Here is a 19,307-nt window from a genome sequence, read left to right on the forward strand (position 1 = left end):
AAGGCACTTACTTATTTCATAAGTAAAGACACATACAGATTGGAAGTGAGAGGATGGAGAAATATTTATCATGCAAATGGAAGCAGAAAGAAAGCTGGGGTAGCAATACTCACTCATATTGGACAAAATAGACTATAAAACAAAGACTAACAAGAGACAAAGAAGGACACTATATAATCATAAAGGGAACACATCAACAAGAAGATATAAAAATTGTAAATATTTATGTACCCAACATAAAGCAACTATTTATAGAAATAAAGAAATCAATAATAATACAATAATAATAAGAGGCTTTAACATCTTACTTATCTCAATGGATAGATCATCCAAACAGAAAATCAACAAAGAAATAGTGGCTTTGAGTGACATATTGGATCAGATGGACTTAATGAATATGGTCAGAACATGTCATCTCTTTTTAAGAGCCCATGGAACATTCTCCAGAATAGGTCACATGTTAGTTCACAAAACAAGTCTCAACAGATTGAAAAAGATTGCAAAGATTGTGTCTTTTCTGATATCAATGATATGAAACTGGAAATCAATCACAAGAAAAAAATCTGGAAAAAACTCACAAACACATGGAGGTTAAACAATGAGTGAGTCAACCAAGAAGTCAAAGAAGAAATAGAAAAACACGTGGAGCCAAATGAAATGAAAACACAATGGTTCAAAATCTTTAGGACACAGCAAAAGGTGTTCTAAGAGAGATTATAGTAATAAAGTCAGAAGCAAGAGAAACCTTGGAGAAACTATGTAATCTTATACCTAAAGAGCTGGAAAAAGAAGAGCAAACAAACCCCAAAACAGCAGAAAGAAGGAAATAATAAAGATTAGAGCAGAAATAAATGAAATAGAAACTAAAAAAAACAATAGAACAGATCAGTGAAACCAGCAACACTAAATTTAATTTGGGTCTGACTCCAAAAGAAAGGCAACAAAAGCAAAATAATTAAGTGGGATTACATCAAACTAAAAAGGTTCCTCACAGCCAAGGAAACCAACAAAATGAACAGGTAGTGTACTGAATGGGAGAAAATATTTGCAAATCATATATTTGACAAGAGGTTAATATCCAAGATATCTGAAGAACTCCTACAACTCAGTAGCAAAAAATCAGATGATCCAATTAAAACATGAACAGAGGGACTTTCTTTCCCAAAGAAGACATACATACACACAAAAATATGCTCAACTTCACTAATTACCAGGGAAATGGAACTCAAAACCATAATGAGATATAATCTCACATATATTAGAATGGCTAGTATCAAAACGATAAGAAATAACAAGTACTGGTGAGGATGTGGAGTAAAGGGAGCCCTTGTATACTGTTGGTGGGAATGTAAATTGGTGCAGCCACTACGGAAAAAAGTATGCAGTTTTCTCAAAAAAAACCAAAACAAAACAAAAAACAAAAACAAAAAAAACCTACCATATGATCCAGCAATTCCACTTCTGGATATTTATTTGAAAAAAATAATTCAAAGTTATGTGCAACCCTATGTTCACCACAGCATTATTTTCAATAGCCAAGATACATAAACAACCTAAATGTCCCTGGTAGATGAATGGATAAAGAAACTGTAGTGTATATATACAATGCAATACTACTCATCCATAAAGAAGAATGAAATTGTTCCAACTGCAACAAAGTGAGTGGAACTTGAAGGTATTATGTTAAGGGAAATAAGTTAGATAGAGAAAGGCAAATAATATATGATTTTATTTATATGTGGAATGTAAAAGAAAACAAAACAAATGAATAAAGAAAGCAAACCCCATAGATATAGAGAACAGATTAGTGGTTGTGAGAGGAGAAAGGGGTTTGGGTTGGAGAAATGGGTGGAAGGGTTCAAGAGGTATACATTTCCAGATGTAAATTAAATGGGACATCATGGGGATGTAACATACAGTATGATTATTATAGTTAATAATATTGTACTGCATGTGTGAAAGTTGCCAAGAGAACTCTTAAAAGTTCTCATCACAAGGATAGGAAAAAATAATCTTTTTTTTTGTATGGTGAATCATGGTAACTAGCCTGATTGTGATGATCACTTCACATGAATACAAATCTCAAATGATTCTGTTGTACATCTGAAAATATTACGTGTGAAATTTACTTCAGTTAAAAAAATGAAAGAAGAGAGAAATCAATAAAAGTTTATATAGCTAAACGAGACATGTTAAGAATATTGTCTGCTCTTTGATTGACTTTTAGAAGTTTACTTACTCCAGTTTAGAAAAATTCAGTGTTGCCCTTCAGGAGTCATAGCATTTTTGGCCAAATAACATGTTTCTGTTACTATAGGTGATGTATTATTCCTTTGTGGAAATTTGATTTAAGAAACTAAAACTAAAACTTCATCCAGCCAGAGGCACCTGGGTGGCTCAGTCAGTTAAGTGTCTGCCTTTGGCTCAGGTCATGATCCCCGGATCCTGGGATTGAGGCCCACATTGGGGTCCCCACTCAGCGGGGAGTTTGCTTCTTTCTCTTCCTCTTCCCCAGTTTGTGTGAGAGCTCTCTCTCTCGCTCACTCTCTCAAATAAATACATAAAATCTTTACAAAAATAAAACTTCATCAGGCCAAAAGGGGTTCTGTGTCATAATTGCATCAGCAATTGAACATAAGGATACCCCAGAACTGCCATATATAGTGTTGTGAGGTTTTTGTTTTGTATTTGCACTTAAGCTTTTCCTTATATACTAATTGTGTTTAATAAAAAGATACCTCATTAAGAAGTTTCATTCAGGGAGCCTGGGTGGCTCAGTTGGTTAAGTGTCTGCCCTTGGCTCAAGTCATGATCCCTGGGTCCTGGAATTGAGCCCTACAGTGGGCTCCCTGCGTAGTGGGGAGTCTGCTTCTCCCTCTCCCGCTGCTCATGTTCTCTTTCTTCCTATCTCTCACTCTCAAATAAATAAATAAAATCTTTTTTTAAAAAAGAAGTTTCATTCCAGAGAACACTTGAATACTAGAATAAAAAACATGTGCTTTCTGTCCATGCATGTTAATTTTATTTTGTTCCATAAGTTTTCTTGTTGGAATTTGATATTTCTAAACTATATAACAAAACAACTAAAATTTCCTACACAATTAAGATTATCTGACACTTTGAATTTTTACTAAAGTTGATGTTTTTACTGAAATTTGCAAGTTGCCAGAAGAACGCCTTTGACCACTTTGAGATATTAGAACATGATCTATTTGTAAAGAAAGGGAAAAAAAAAACCCTCAACATGATACATTTTAAAATTGTTCCAATTCTTTTTTTATGCAAAAGTAGCTCAGAGCTAGACATGATTTGAGAATATGAACAATAATGCCATTGAATATATGGATTTTTAAACTTTTGTGCAGATAAATTTCCTTTGCTTTTATGATGGGATAGCTTTCTAAATGGCTGTTTAAACCTATAGCATTCAGTGCTTACAGTAATTTATTCTTGGCGCTAAATTTTGCTTTCTTTCCTTCAGTCAGAATAACTTTGGTTAATTTTCTTTATATAATGAGAAAGGAATAATTGAGAAGGCATGAGTGTATCTAGCACTAGGACATTCAAGAAGTATTATGCTGCAGAGAGGGAATAAAGAGTTCCATTGTTACTGAATTGAGTTCAATTCTTTAAAATCCTTTTCTCTTCAGACGTTTCAAAAGAATCATTTGAAATAAAGACTATAACTTTGAAAATGAAAGCTTACCAGTGCAGTTAGGGGAAGCTGGGATAGAAAAATAAATTTTAGAAAGACTTCAAAATTTCTTAGAGTATTTTTGTTCTTCTATACATCCTCCAAAGTGATTCTTCTTAAGCATAAACCTTGTCAGTAAATTCTCTGCTTAAAACCCTACAATAGTTCCACGTAGTTTCTTTTTTTTGTTTGTTTGTTTTTTGTTTTTTGTTTTTTGTTTTTTTTAGTTCCACGTAGTTTCATCATAAACTTTGATGTTGGGCAGCCTGGGTGGCTCAGCGGTTTAGCGTCGCCTTCAGCCCAGGGCATGATTCTGGAGACCCGGGATCGAGTCCCACGTTGGGCTCCCTGCATGGAGCCTGCTTCTCCCTCTGCCTGTGTCTCTGCCTCTCTCTCTGTGTCTCTCATGAATAAATAAATAAAATATTAAAAAAATAAACTTTGATGTTAACTCCTGAGATCTGCACCCACTTCTACTAGCATGAATTCTCTGACTATATCACCTCCCCCCTCTACCCTGCCACGATTTTCCACCATGTACAGCATGCTCTGTTTATACCTGCTCTCACATCTCTCTTCAGCTTTCAACATACCCTCTGCTTTCGTTCATGCTATTTTTTACAATACAGTGGTTTCCTTTCCTCTTCTGTTCCTACACATCTTTAACTGTAACCTCTGTCAAGTTTTTGAGATGCTCCCCACTCTTCCAGTTCCCCGCCATTAGAACTAGAGCCTCCTGCTCTGTGTTCCCAAACTTCTATTAAAGCACTTTTCACAATTTTCTCTTATATTGTTTATAGTTCTCTTTTCTGCTAGATTACAAATCACCTGAGGGCAAGGGAAATGCCTTGCTTTTGTGGTTTTAACATGTAGCACTGAAAAGGCAGATGGTGGTTTCACAAGAAATGTTTCTTTCATTGATTAATACTTAATAAACATTTAATGTATACCTCGGTAAAAACAATATTCTAATAAATTTGGGGGAATACATAGAAGTCAGCATCTAGGGATCCCTGGGTGGCGCAGCGGTTTGGCGCCTGCCTTTGGCCCAGGGCGCGATCCTGGAGACCCGGGATCGAATCCCACATCAGGCTCCCGGTGCATGGAGCCTGCTTCTCCCTCCGCCTGTGTCTCTGCCTCTCTCTCTCTCTCTGTGACTATCTTAAATAAATAAAAAATTAAAAAAAAAAAAAAAAAAGAAGTCAGCATCTAGCATGGAATGTGAACAGTAAATGCTAACCAATTGATGTCATTATTTTCAGCTTTGGAAAAAGTTGAAGTTGAAGTAGGCAAAATAAACACTCCAAATAAGCTATTCAAGATAGTTATATTTAGCATATGTATTTTCTTGTGAAGGTCAAGTCCCAGGAGCATTTTCTGACTATTACAAAGTTACATTTATCTCCACGTTTCTGTTACTTTTCTGTGTAATCTAATCTGGTTCTAAATCTATGTTTCCTTGAACTATTCATTAATTTGTAGATGTACATTTTATTTTTCTTTCTGATTGTAAAAATTATATGTACTTTTAGGACAGGGATTACATCTTAAATTTCTTTAAATTTTCTCTAGGACCTACTGAGAAGCTGTACACATAATATGTCCTCAAAAATTACTTGTGGAGGGATGCCTGGGTGGCTCAGCAGTTGAGCATCTGCCTTTGGCTCAGGGCATAATCCCGGAGTCCTGGGATCGAGTCCCACATCGCGCTCCCTGCATGGAGCCTGCTTCTCCCTCTGCCTGTGTCTCTGCCGTTCTCTCTCTCTCTCTGTGCCTCTCATGATAAATAAAAAAAAATCTTCTAAAAAAATTATTTGTGAGATGAATAAAAGCAAATTCACATTGTTAAACATTATGAATACTACATAAATAAATGTTCCTGTGTATTAAGTCACAAAAAGCAATTCCTCAAATTATTTTTTGTCCAAATTTTGATATGAGTGAATACCATACAAAAAGATTTAAGTACAATTAATAGAATTCCTTAAAATGTAATGAGGTGTTGATTGCCTTAAGGATATTAATTAAAAAAGGTTATTTAAGTTTAATTTTATCAAGACCTGGGGAGCAAGAAACACATTGTTTTCTTTACTTATATCATGGTATTTGCTCTTTTGTCTCTTTTTTGATGGCTGTAATACAGAGTTACTCCATGGGACAACTTACTCTCAAGTTTAAACTTAGGATTCAAGGCTTACTGATCGAAGTGAATGCTTTCTTTGACAGTTCTCCATCACCACCATGGTAAGCAGATCAGCCTCTTGATGGGCTCTGGAAATATGAAGGTGAAAAATTTTCTATTTTGTTGATGGCAAATGGCATTCAACTCTTGAAATAGAGTAATTATCTATATTTATTACTTGGCCTAACGTTTTCACAAGTTTTGCTACTTATAAGTATTTCATAAATAATTTTCTTAAGTACCTATGAGATACAGACTTCAAAAATCTGAATTCCAAGTCACACAATTTTTTGACCCCAGCTTTTAAAAATTATATATATATATATATATTTTATTTATTTATTTATTTATTGAAGTTCAATTTGCCAACATATGGTATAACACCCAGTGCTCATCCTGTCAGGTGCCCTCCTCAGTGCCCATCCCCCAGTCACCCCATCTCCCCGGCCACCTACCCTTCCCCCAGCTTAACCATGTCACTGAATTTTCAGATACTCAGGTTAAATAGCATGAGGTATTTGAAAACTCTGAGATGAGTAATATCTATTATAAGAGAGCTTTGCCATATATAATAATATGTGTTCTATGTTTCCCTCAGCTTTGGTACTACCCTGGTGGTGATGTGACTGGTGGTCATAAAACACTGCTTTATTATTTTTAAGAAGATTAGTAGCTCCATTTTGCTTGTAAGGTTAAGCCCCAAATTGTTAGACTGCTATTCAAAATCTTTAATTGGTTGCTCTCAAACCATATTCAATCTCTGTCTTCCAGAAACTTCTACCTCAACCAAGCAGGTCTGTCATTTTAAATGATTTGAACATTTGAACACATAGAATTTTCTTTTCTTTCTGCCTACCCTAATTCTCCCTTTTCAACCCAACTAAAATGTTACGTCCTCTGTGAAGCCTTCTAGGATAATCCAGGTCATGGTGATCACTCTGTCTCTTGATCTCCCATAATATATATTAACTACGCCATTCATTTAGAAATTTATTATGTCCTGCTTTGTGACCTTTTTGCACTGCTATATTGAATTTTCTCTTATAGTTTACACTGCTGTTTAAACTCTTAGGTACTATCATATTTCCCTTATTATATTTAAAACTCCTTAAAGGCAGGAATATGTATTTTCTGTCCTTTAAGTGGATTTATTATAAAGCTAATAAAGCTTATGCTTTGGGGCCCCTTGCATGGTCTAATTTTATATTTCTTTTTTTCAGGCAGGGTCCTCCCAGATTATATAAGCTTCTACTCCATAAATCCTCTGCATCCAACCCTGAATGGGGATGATAGGTAACAGTTCATATTCATTGTGTGCTTATGGTGAGGCACTGTTTTGCTATAGTATTTATGTTTAGCTACAGATAAAAAGAACACCCAACCTCCATCCCACCCAAACTGCAATATAATTAATTACATCAATTTTCCAGCTTATAATAATAACAAATACAGAAACCTAGCAGAAGCAGGCACACACAAAACAAAAGAAAATATAGGATCTTTCTGAACAGCTTCCTTTAGCCCCTGTAAGTCCTGATAGAGACATGGTCTCAGCAGGGCTCAGTCATAAAGCTGAATAATTTGTTATGCCATAGTTTTTTATGGTTAGGATTAATGTTATCATTCAAAAAAATCGTATGCTAGCAATAATGTGTCCTTAACCAGAAATATTTGGAGATATCAGAATTCTCCTGATTCTCAAGTCATTCTCAGCATGAGAGGGTCATAGACTCATGTGGGTGGGGTGGGGGAATGGGGACACCTCACAGGATGCTCCAAACAGAATCTTTGTCCCCAGTTTGACAGCATTTTGGCAAGTACTTGACAAATATTTTTCCATTTAATCCTCATAGCAATCCTGTGTAATAGGTATGTTTACTATCATCATTTTACAAATGAGGAAGCAGAGGCTCAGAGAAGTTCATTATCCTGCCTAAGATCACATAATACCTAAGTAATGGAGTTGGTACTTAAAGTCAGGTCTGATTTTAGAACTAGAATTTTAAAAATTTCTTACTAAAGTGATCACAGTAGATAGATTTGTTTGTATTATCTTTTTAAAAAATTCTTTTTGAAATCCTCTATTTACTTATATCCTTCAGGTCTAATCATTGATACTAGTTTTGAAAAATATGCTGAGGGGGTCGGGGAAAGATTCCAGTGACAAAAGTTTGGAAAGCACTGCAAACTCTATTTGTCCCTTGGAGAGTCATTATGGATATGAGCATATTAGTAACTCCAAAATCCTTCAGAAGAGAAATCTGTTGTATATTATAACCCAAAACATTGCAAACATATTTTTCCACTGTACTTTTTTTTACATAGCAGCAATATCAATATCAATAACAATGGCAACCACTTGTTAAATACCACTTACTGAGTATTTACTATCTTCCAGACACTATTCTAAACACTTTATGCATTAGTTCTATGATCCAGATACCATTTTTATCTTTGTTTCATAGATTAGGGAACTGAAGCATATGGCAGTTAAAAAATTTGCCCATGATCACATAAGCAGAGTAGGCATAATCTGAACTCACCTACTGTTCTAAGATGTCTCCCACATTTAATATTTGCTATCTATAAAAATTCTGTGGAATTAATGTTTCTGTGAAATCACTCTGGGAAACAATTGGAACAGAATATATAGAATTTACATATGTATGTAAATTTGGAGTTACATATTTTGTATGGACACCAGGTAAATTGCTTTTAATATTTAATATTCGTAAGGTCATGAGAATGTTGCATTGAATTTTCTAAAAATAGTTTGCAGTAATATTGAATATAAAACTTTCATTTTTTTAGGTTCTAGATTTTCCTTCTTCAGAATGTGACTGTTTACAAATGTTTACTTTCTTGATGCTTTCTGGATTAAATTTCTCAATTGTTGATTGTTTTTTATCTGCAATTGTTGAATCGTTTTTGTTTGTTTTCTGCAAAAAGCTTTATTGTTTCTATTTGATCCCCAGTTTGGGAGAGGGCCTCAGAGTGGTTAAAAAGCTACCTAGTAGCTGCAGGGAGAGGCTCAAGCAGAAGCCCCAACAGGAGGGGGATACCAGAGAGGTCCCTCAAGGGCCACTGGGTTCCAGAGGCTCCACACCTACTTGAGGGTGAGCTTTTCTAGGAGATACTGGCCCAGCCCAGCCTGGAGACCAGCCAGCCTGGGAGGTCATTTAAGTTGTTGCCATTTTCTTGATGAGCTTCCCCTCTTCATCAAGGAGGTGGTTCTCCAGGAACTCATAGAAATGCAGTTCTGGAATGATGGACACACAGGTACAAAACAGACCCTGGTTCAGGGTCTTCCCTAGACCAGGGCAACTTCCATGGCATTCAGGGTTTTACCTCATTCATCTTGGAACAGCTTCTGCATATCTTAGAAGAGGGCATGGCTGCTGAGCTGATTTGCATCAAGAGACATTGGTGCCCTTAACCTTCTCAGCCAAATCCAGCTAAGTATCTGAGAAGCTGCCCATGCCCTCCAGAGCCACCTTGTCATGCTCAAAATAGAAGCCTAGAGAAAAATGGTGTAGGAGGCTTGAGGACGTGTGTTGATCAGACATTTGACAGTAGCCTCCACCCTGGTGGAATAATTCTTACTAACGTGGGAGCTCATGGTTGATTGGCAATAAAGAGCTAAACTCAAAATATGCTGTTGGCTTATTGCCAGAGGCAGAGGTTGGCTGAGAAGATAATTCCAAAAGTTGCTACTGGAAAAGAAGTTGGAGGGTGATCTGAGGCTGGACGAAGGGTCATCCCTGGGTCTGTTTGGCAAACACTGTTGAAGCAAGAGACTGGTCCATGGGACTGCTAGGTACAGTGCCTTGAAATGTTACTTTGTTTTGTTTTTATAAAGCAAGAGGGAATAGTACCTTGAGATGGAACTCTGCTGGTAAAAATCTTTTAATGCATACTAAAGCTGCTTGCTGCTTTAGGGTGGCTTTCCAAATAGTTTTTAAAAATCATTAAACTCTCAAACATTCTGTTTGGTTTGCAAAATATGGATAAGTCTCACCCATATTTATTATTGTAGACATCGTACAATGTTAGAAGCATTAAAGTGACTATGCAATTCCTCTGAAATGCAAAATCACACAGGTGACAGAAATTATGGTATTTCCTAAGGCTGACCCATTTCCTGATTTAAATTCATAGGGCTGGTTATTTCATGAAACTAGCCTCAAAGATCTGAATCCTATAGAGAGATCCTAGGTAGTCGTGATACCCAGTGTCTTTTAGAATATTATTAGAATATTAATTCAACTTCACTAAGTAAGTTCTATACCTCCCCCATGTTTTATAGAATTTAAGTCAGTAAGCAAAGTTTAGAAGACAATTTCCTGGTGAGATGAATTCTGAGCTCTAAAGCCTTTGTTTTAAACTTTAAAATTGTAAAATTTAAAGCAATCAATTCAGCTGTGTCTAGGGTATCACTTGTTTCTATGCAAAGTCCATACAAGGGTATATAGATTCTTCATGCCTTAATTGTGCAGGACAAACAATATTGTTATCTGTAAACATGTTCAGTCAAGAAGTATGGGTTAGAGATACATTACATGGCTATAGCCTTAAAGAAAAAAAATTCTTTATTTAGTTATTTTGGATAGTTAAATACAATTTTACCATGCTGACAAAGCACTTAACCACATTTAGTCTATTTGAATTGCTTCACGTTCTTCCTGTTGAAAATGCTATACTGGACTTTTCCATATGACAGCCAGTCATCTAAGGATGTTCTTCACCTCCTCAAATTAATCTCATCCACAGATTTCTTTAACTTTCTATACAGTTTTTCTTTAAAATGCTTATTTATGCTGTGCTTTTCTTCCAAAGCTTGTTTTGTGATTTTTTAGATGCAACAAATTAGCAAATTCTGTTTGATGTAGCTGAGTCATGAACCTATAATTTTTCTGAAAAGATCACATGTTTTGTGTATTTTTCTCCTTTGATGATAAAAGTAAGTGATATACATTGTAAAATACTTTGGAAATAATAAAAGATACATACACAAGTAAAAGTCATCTGTAATATTACTACCCAGATAAAGTCAGTATTCACCTTTGGATGTATAACCAGGCATCCAAATGGCTGAATATGGCCACCAGATTTTTTTGAACTTACAGTGTGTTTTTATAATTTACAAGACTCAGAGTGCCATTACAGTACATGCCTGGGTCTCTGCATATTTGAGCATGTTACAGTACATACCTAGTCCTTTGCATATTTGAGCATGCAATCTCTAGAATCACAGTGCAACATTAAAAAAATATCATATTGTAAAAAAAACAAGCAAAGCAATCATTATTAGATTCTTTTAGCCTCTAGTCTCAGTCAGAAAATTTGCTTCCACTGCATTCCTCTTCCTTAGAGGAAAAAGGCTAAGCAGCAGAGGGAACCACCATGCTATTCTTGGATTTGGCACTACTACCATTGCTAAAATGCTTCATCAGTTTTGAAATGTACCCTAAACTTTTGTGCATCTATCAAGAAATTCTGATCCTCATTTCTTTCATTGAAGCAAACTGTAAGGTGATAAAATGAGCCAACCCAATGAGACTTTTTTTTTTCAATGAGGCATTTTAAAACATCACATTGGTTTTTTTTTTTCATCACATTGTTTTAGATGATAAGAGCAACCATAATGACTAACGCTAATGCAATGCTTAATTTCAGCTCAAATGACATTCTAAGCACTGTTCACATTTCAAATCCTGTCACCATACCATAATCCATTTTACTGGTGAGGAAACATACGTCTTTTGGATAACCTGACCAAGTTCTCACAGCTCCTATATGGAAGAGTCTAAATTTGAATCCAGGCAGTCTGGTTTCAGAGTCCATGCTCTTTAATCCCTGTGCTATCCTCCCTCTGTTAATAGCTTAATGATAATTATATTAACTTGAATTGCTGGTATAATTTCTTAAAAGTGAAAAAAAGTAAATCAGTTCTTCATTTTTATTAATGGTGTGAGCATTCACATCTCAAAGAGAAAAACTTCAATGAGTAAAACCCAAATGTTTTGCAGTTTTAATCCTATAAATGGATAAAACATTAAAAATATGAAACAAAAAAAAGTGCCCAAAGTGAGAAATCTTGAATATTCATAAGACTTGAAATATTTTGACTTATAAACTTACACTCTACCTCTATATATTTTGTAATTAAATTAAATTGAAAGACTTCTATATTCATCAGAATTCTTTTATTTGTAAGTGGAAGAAGTAAAACTCTAGGAGCAGAAAGAGAATTGTTGGCTCAGGAATTTAAGAAGATGAAGACTAGCTGGCCCTCTTCAATCCAAAGATTAGAGTGATGGCAACACATATTTTTCTCTTTCTCTTTTCTCTTCTCACACCCCCATGTCTGACCCTCCCCTATTCATCTCTACATCTCTTCCATATTTCTGTATATCTGCCTTAATTCTTTCCTCCTATAGAGACGGGCTTCTTTTATGAGGTGGTGGTGAGGGAGATGACTCAGGGAGTTGAAAATGTGCAGTAATCCTAATTTAGCCACTATAAAGGAAACAGATTTCTTCTTCCCACTTCAGTATGTAAAGACGCTATGATACTGTAATTGGCAGCCCTGCCTAAGTCACACAGAGAAGGGTAAGGAGCACTTTTTCAAAGGCTTCAAGGCTTTTGAACAAAAGGGAGAAGGAAAATGTGATAGAGACAAGTGACTGGTGTCCATTGTATCTCCACATCTCCAGTACAGTCATTATATAATTCTTAGATGTAAATTTTGGTGGGTTATTTAAGTTCTTTATGTTTTTTTTTTCCTTCTTTTCCATCTGCAACCCTGGCTTTTGGCAGATTTTCTGGGATATTGAATGGAAAAACAAATGTGCATAAGCCATTTTGCTGTACTCCAAGAACTACTAAAATATGTTGTTAGGAGATAAGATTGGAATTATTAATATTTTAATTTCTTCTGTTAAAAGCATTTGTCTTGCGTAGCCCTGAGATTAATAAGAAAATCAAGAGTTTATCATTTTGGGTTTTTCAAGACACTCTGAGTATCTAACAGGTATGTTTAATTAACTCACTACATTTGTTGCCAATTTAAAGATTTCTTATTTAGATTATAAGAGAAGTAGGCATTTTACTGTAAGTAGTTTTTTAAAAAGTATTTTAATTAATTAACATATAGTATCATATTAGTTTTAAATGTACAATATAGTGATTCAATAGTTCCATACAATACCCAGTGCTCAATACAGCAAGTGCACTTCTTAATCCCCGTCACCTACTTAACCCATCCCTCCACCCACTTCCTCTCTGGTGACCACTTTGTTTTGTATAACTAAGTCTGTTTCTTAGTTTGTTTCTTTCTCTCTCTCTTTCCCCCTTTGCTCATTTGTTTTGTTTCTTAAATTCCACATATAAAAGGTGCCTGGGTGGCTCAGTTGGTTGAACGTCCAGCTCTTGATGTCAGTTCAGGTCATGATCTCAGGGTCATGAGATCGAGTCCTGCATCAGGCCCACACACTCAGCGCAGAGTCTGCTTGAGGTTCTGTCTTTCCCTGACATTCTGTCTCTCTTCCCCCTGCTTACACTCTCTCACCATCTTTGTTTCTCAAATAAATAAATACATAAGTAAAAAACCTTTAAATTCCATATATCAATAAAATCATAGGGTATTTGTCTTTCTTTGACTTATTTGTCTTTCTTCGACTTTAGCATTTATTGTTTAGCTCCAACGATGTTGTTGCACATTTGCAAGAGCTCATTCTTTTTTAGGGATGAGTAATATTCTCTCTCTATATATAGATAGATAGATAAATAGATACATATCTATATAATCACTTCTTCTTTGTTCATCAATCAGTGGACATGTGGGCTGCTCTATAATTTGGCTATTGTAAATAATGCTGCTGTAAACATAGGGGTGTATGTATCCCTTTGAATTAGAGTTTTTGTATTCTTTGGGTAAATATCCAGTAGTACAATTGCTGGGTCATGTAGGGTAGTTCTATTTTTAACTATTGGAGGAATCTCTACTGTTTTCCACAGTGGCTGCACAGGTTTGCATTCCCACCAGCAGTGCAAGAGGATTCCTTTTTCTCTATATCCTTGCAAACACTTGTTTTTTATGTTGTTGATTTTTACTATAAGTGCTTTTTGCCTGCATAACAGACCTTGTCTTTCTAAGCATCCTGGAAGGAACTAACTTATCTTGGATATGTTGAAATTCATTCTTATTTTAATTTTTAAAAATATTTATTTATTTGCTGGGGGGCAATGCAGGGGGAAGGGAAGAGGGAGAAGGAAAAGGAGAGGACCTCAAGCCAACTCCTCTCTGAGCGTGGAGCCCAATGCAGGGCTTAGTCTCATGACCCTGAGATCAAGACTTGAACCAAGACCAAAAGTTGGACACTCAACGAACTGAGCCACTCAGGCACCTCTTTATTTAATCTTAGTATAGCATTCTTCCATGTAGTTTCTAATTTTTGAAATTAATGCCTGTAATAAAGAAAATGAAATCATTTTAAATATGTGTTGATTACTGATTCATTTATTTAAAGCACTTTTTTTTTGGTGTGCTTAGTATGTTCCAGGCACTCTTTTAGGCAGTAGACACATAGTAATGAAAAAAAAAAAATTAGGCAAAAAGTCCTTTTTTCATGGAACTTTTATCCAGTGAATTATAGTACATAGATTACAATATGAATGGTTATGTTATTGACATTATCTTATAGATACAATGTGATTAACTTATAAATAACATTTATATTCCATATATCATTTAATGATATATGAGGATTTATCATATGCTAGGGAATGCTAATCTCATTACATATATTATGTTATTCTGTTTTCACCTGGGAAGGAAGCATTGTTATTTTGCCCATTTTTACAGGTGAGGAAACTGCAGTATAAGAAACTGAGGTATACTAAGTGACAGAGCAGGGATTCAAACCCAGATTCATTCAACCTAGAAGCCTGCGCTCTTAGCCACAGGACCATATCATTCCCAGTGCCCAGAGCATTGGCAGGTATAGAATAGAACCTCAATAAACAATCATTGAATGAAAGTATTTCTGAGGCCCACTTATAACAATAACATTGTGTTAGGCAGTAGAAACAGTGCCAAGAAAAGCATGATATAGTAATTTATGTTATTTGCTTTAATTAGACATTAATAAATTGGAAGGAGCCATTAACTAAGAAGTTTGTAAAGTGACAGAACCCAGGAGAGATATAAGTATGGCAAAAGTCAACAGACATCGTGTTATAAATTAGAATAGTAAGTTACTCTGTGATTGTAACATGAATCAATCAAGCAGTCTAAAAGTGCTACCATAAATAATAAATGATAAATGAAAGGCATGTTCAATTCCAGTAAAATTAATCTTAAGACCATGAGATATAATTTTATAACAATACTCTGAATCTGGAGTTTGCTTTCTAGATTTTCAAACATATTTGTTTGAAATGTATTGTGATTATTTTTTTGCTTTCTTAGAAAGAGAAGGACATGTACCAGGAAACTTGGTATTGTATAAAAATGATAAAGCAATTTCTTTCTAGTTACTCAGATGTATTTCCCAATAATCTATCTTGGTGATAAATTAAAATTGTCTTTTCTTTATTCCTTATTCTTTGCCCCATTCTATCCTGCTTCCCATTTTCTCATCCTCCTCCCAACTTTCCTTTTCCTACCTGATGTAGAATTGCAGAATATTAGGCTGCAAGAAACTTTAATGCCCATCTATTCAAATCTTCAAATCAATTCAGAAATTCTTCCTTCCATTTTGTTGGTAGAGGATACTATACAACTTTTGAAAGGCAGATCTAGGGGGTAGATCTGGGTACCTGTGTGGCTTGGTCAGTTAAGCATCTGACTCTTGCTTTTGGCTCAAGTTGTGCTCTCAGGGTTCTGGGATCTGGTCTCGCATCAAGCTCACTTAGCACAGAATCTGCTTGAGATTCTTTCTCCCTCCCCCTCTGCTCCTCCTCCTGCTTGCACACTCTCTTTCTTTCTTAAATAAATAAGTAAATAAATACAATCTTAAAAACGGAAAGAAAAGCAGATATAGTGTTGGAAGTGCAGTAGCTTCTAAAGTGCTATTATTAGAAAGCGATTTTCTATATTTAATTGAAACTCACTTCTACATATTTGCTAGATGTTGTTCCTATTTTTGCCTTTTAGATGAACAAAAAACAAGTTTTATTTTTTATCTATGTGATAAGTTTGACCAAAACCTGGCAAAAGGGCCATATCTAGCTGCAAGGGAAGCTAGGAAATGTCCCCTTGAGCTAGGCAGTCATAGGTTAGGTAAAACCAGTGATATCTGTTATTAAAAGGTAGCAGGGATAAATAGATACTGATGGACAATCATCAGTAGTATTGCATGTAGAAAACAGGAAAACAAGTAAAATAAAATCCTGTTTGCGTTATGTGATGGTCAGTCAGGTGTGGCCACAAGAGGAGATGCAGGAGAAGCTCAGGAAAACAGTTTATTATATGCATAGGTCCTTAAAACAGGAGGCATGGCATGCCATGAAGGATCACATGGTAAACACTAGCATGGGTCAGGAGGCAGAAGGAAAAAGAGCTATGGGAGCACCTAGGCCACTGCTTTATGGGATTTTTGAGAGAAAAGCAAGGCAGGACAGGAAAGTTAGGATTGGTTAGTCTGAATACTTTTGGTGAGCTCTAAGCTCAAAAAATGGTCCCTAGTTGCCTGGTACCTGGCCCTGGGATGATTAAGGCAGAGTAATATTTCTTCCTGAGTTGTATGGCCAGGTAGAGGAGAAATAGCTTTGCATTGGTTAGTGTGCACATATAAAAGATGTGCTCCTAGCTGGGCCCTTTGCTATCTCTAAGAATTGGCTAGCCCAGGGAGAGGCAATTTCTCTCCAAACAGAAATGCTTTTTTTTTTTTAAAAGATGTTGAAATGTCATAGTATGTTGAAAATAAAATATGTCAATGGTATACATCACTGCAAGAAATTTAAATTTTTAGGTCAAACAGAGTTGAGTGAAATTATTTTTTGCTCATTATTACAAATGAACTAAGCATGTTAATAATTACATTTAAAGAAATAAAATTTAAAAAATACATGGAAACAAATGAAAATGAAACATGACAGTTCAGACCTTTGGGATGCAGCAAAGGTGGTCCTAAGTGGGAAGTATATAGAAATACTGGCCTTTCTTAAGAAACAAAAAAAGTCTCATATACACAACTTAACCTTATACCTAAAGGAGCTAGAAAAAGAACAGAAAACAAAGCCTAAATACAGCAGGAGAAGAGAAATAATAAAGATTAGAGCAGAAATTAATGACATAGAATTCAAAAGAGCAGTAGAACAGATCAACGAAACTAGGAGCTGGTTCTTTGAAAGAATGAATAAGACAGATAACCCCCTAGCCAGACCTATCAAAAAGGAATGAGAAAGAACTCAAATAAATAAAATCATGAATTAAAGAGATCACAACCAACACCGAAGAAATGCAAAGAATTATAAAAGAATAATTTGAGCAATTATATGCCAAAAACATAGGAAATCTGGAAGAAATGGATAAGTTCCTAGAAACATAAACAACCAAAACTTAAACAGGAAGAAATAGAAAATCTGAACAGACAAAAACCAGCAAAGAAATTGGATCAGTAATCAAAAACCTCCCAACAAACAAGAGTCCAGGGCCAGATGGCTTCCCAGGGGAGTTCTACCAAACATTTAAAGAAAATATAATACCTATTCTTCTGAAGCTTTTTCAATAAATATAAATAGAAGGAAAACTTCCAAAGTCTTTCTATGAGGCCAGCATTACTTTGATCCCAAAATCAGACAGAGACCTTACCAAAAAGGGGAATTACAGACCATTTTCTTGATGAAAATGGTTGCAAAAATTCTCACCAAGATACTAGCTAGTAGGATCCAACAGTACATTAGAAAGGGTTATTCACCAAAACTAAGTGGGATTTATTCCTGGGCTGCAAGGGTGGCTCAACATTCACAAATTAATCAAAGTGATACATCACATTAATAAAAGACAAGAACCAAATGATCCTCTCAATAGAGGCAGAAAAAATATTTGACAAAATACAGCATTCTTTCTTGATAAAAACTCTCTGCCAAGTAAGGATAGAAGGAACATACCTCAAAACCATAAAATCCATAGAAGAAAAACCCACAGTGAATATCATCCTCAAAGGGGAAAAACTGAGCCTTCCCTCTAACGTCAGGAACGCAACAGGGATGTCCACTCTCACCTCACCACTGTTGTTCAACGTACTGGAAGTCACAGCCTAAGCAATTAGACAACAAAAAGAAATAAAAGACATCCAAACTGGCAAAGAAGCAGTCAAACTCTCACCCTTCACAGATGATGTGATTCTCTATGTAGAAAACCCAAAATACTCCACCAAAAAATTGCTAGAACTGATACAGAAATTCAGCAAAGTCACAGGATATAAAATCAATGCACAGAAGTCAGTTGCATTTCTATACACTAACAATGAGGCAGAAGAAATAAATCAAGGAATTGATCTCATTTACAATTGCACCAGAAACCATAAGGTGCTTAGGAATAAGCCTAACTAAAGAGACAAAAGATCTGTGCTCTGTAAACTATAGAACACTTACAAAAGAAATTGAGGAAGACACAAAGAAATGGAAAAACATCCATGCTCATGGATCAGAAGAATGAATATTGTTGAAATGTCAATACTATCCAAAGCAGTCTATTCAATGCAATCCCTATCAAAATATCAACAGCATTTTTCATAGAGCTGGAATAAACAACCCTAAAATTTGTATGGAGCTAGAAAAGACCCCAAATAACAAAATAAATGTTGAAAAAGAAAGCCAAAGCCAGAACATCACAATTCTGGACTTTAAGCTGTATTACCAAGCTTAATCATCAAGACAGTATGGTCCTGGCACAAAACCAGACACATAGATCAATGGAACAGAATAGAGAACCCAGAAAAGGATTCTCAACTCTATGGCCAACTAATCTGTGACAAAGCAGGAAAGAATATCCAATGGAAAAAAGAGGCAGTTACTTTTACAAATAGTGTTGGGGAAATTGGATAGCCACATGTAGAAGAATGACACTAGACCATTTTCTTAAACCATACATAAAATTAAAAAAAAAGGATAAAAGGATTGAATTTAGGTTGAAAAACTTAAATGTGAGACAGGAATCCATCAATATCTTAGAGAAGGACACAGGCAGCAACTTCTTTGACCTCATATGCAGCAACTTCTTGTTAGACACATCTCCAAAGGCAAGGGGAACAAAAGCAAAAATGAACTATTGGGACTTCATCAAGATAAAAAGCTTTTGCACAGCAAAGGAAACAGTTGACAAAACTAAAAGGAAACCTACAGAATGGGAGAAGATATTTGCAAATGACATATCAGATAAAGGGCTAGTATCCAAGATCTATAAAGATCTTACCAAAGTCA

General features: G+C 35.4%; 1 protein-coding gene across 2 annotated transcripts in view; it reads left to right on the top strand.

Moving 5' to 3' along the window:
* Window positions 1-19,307, top strand: part of C6H4orf33 (chromosome 6 C4orf33 homolog) — a 193,782-nt gene that overhangs the window by 63,197 nt on the left and 111,278 nt on the right. Inside the window, exon 7 of one of the 2 annotated variants that reach the window (XM_041758983.1) lies at window positions 5,838-6,011. The exons of the other annotated variant lie outside the window; for it this stretch is intronic. The gene's annotated coding sequence lies outside the window, so the exon portion shown is untranslated. Of the gene's footprint in view, window positions 1-5,837; window positions 6,012-19,307 lie in introns of those variants that run through there. 2 annotated transcript variants of the gene reach the window in all.

This window comes from Vulpes lagopus, chromosome 6, assembly GCF_018345385.1.
Source record: "Vulpes lagopus strain Blue_001 chromosome 6, ASM1834538v1, whole genome shotgun sequence".
Taxonomy (NCBI): domain Eukaryota; kingdom Metazoa; phylum Chordata; class Mammalia; order Carnivora; family Canidae; genus Vulpes; species Vulpes lagopus.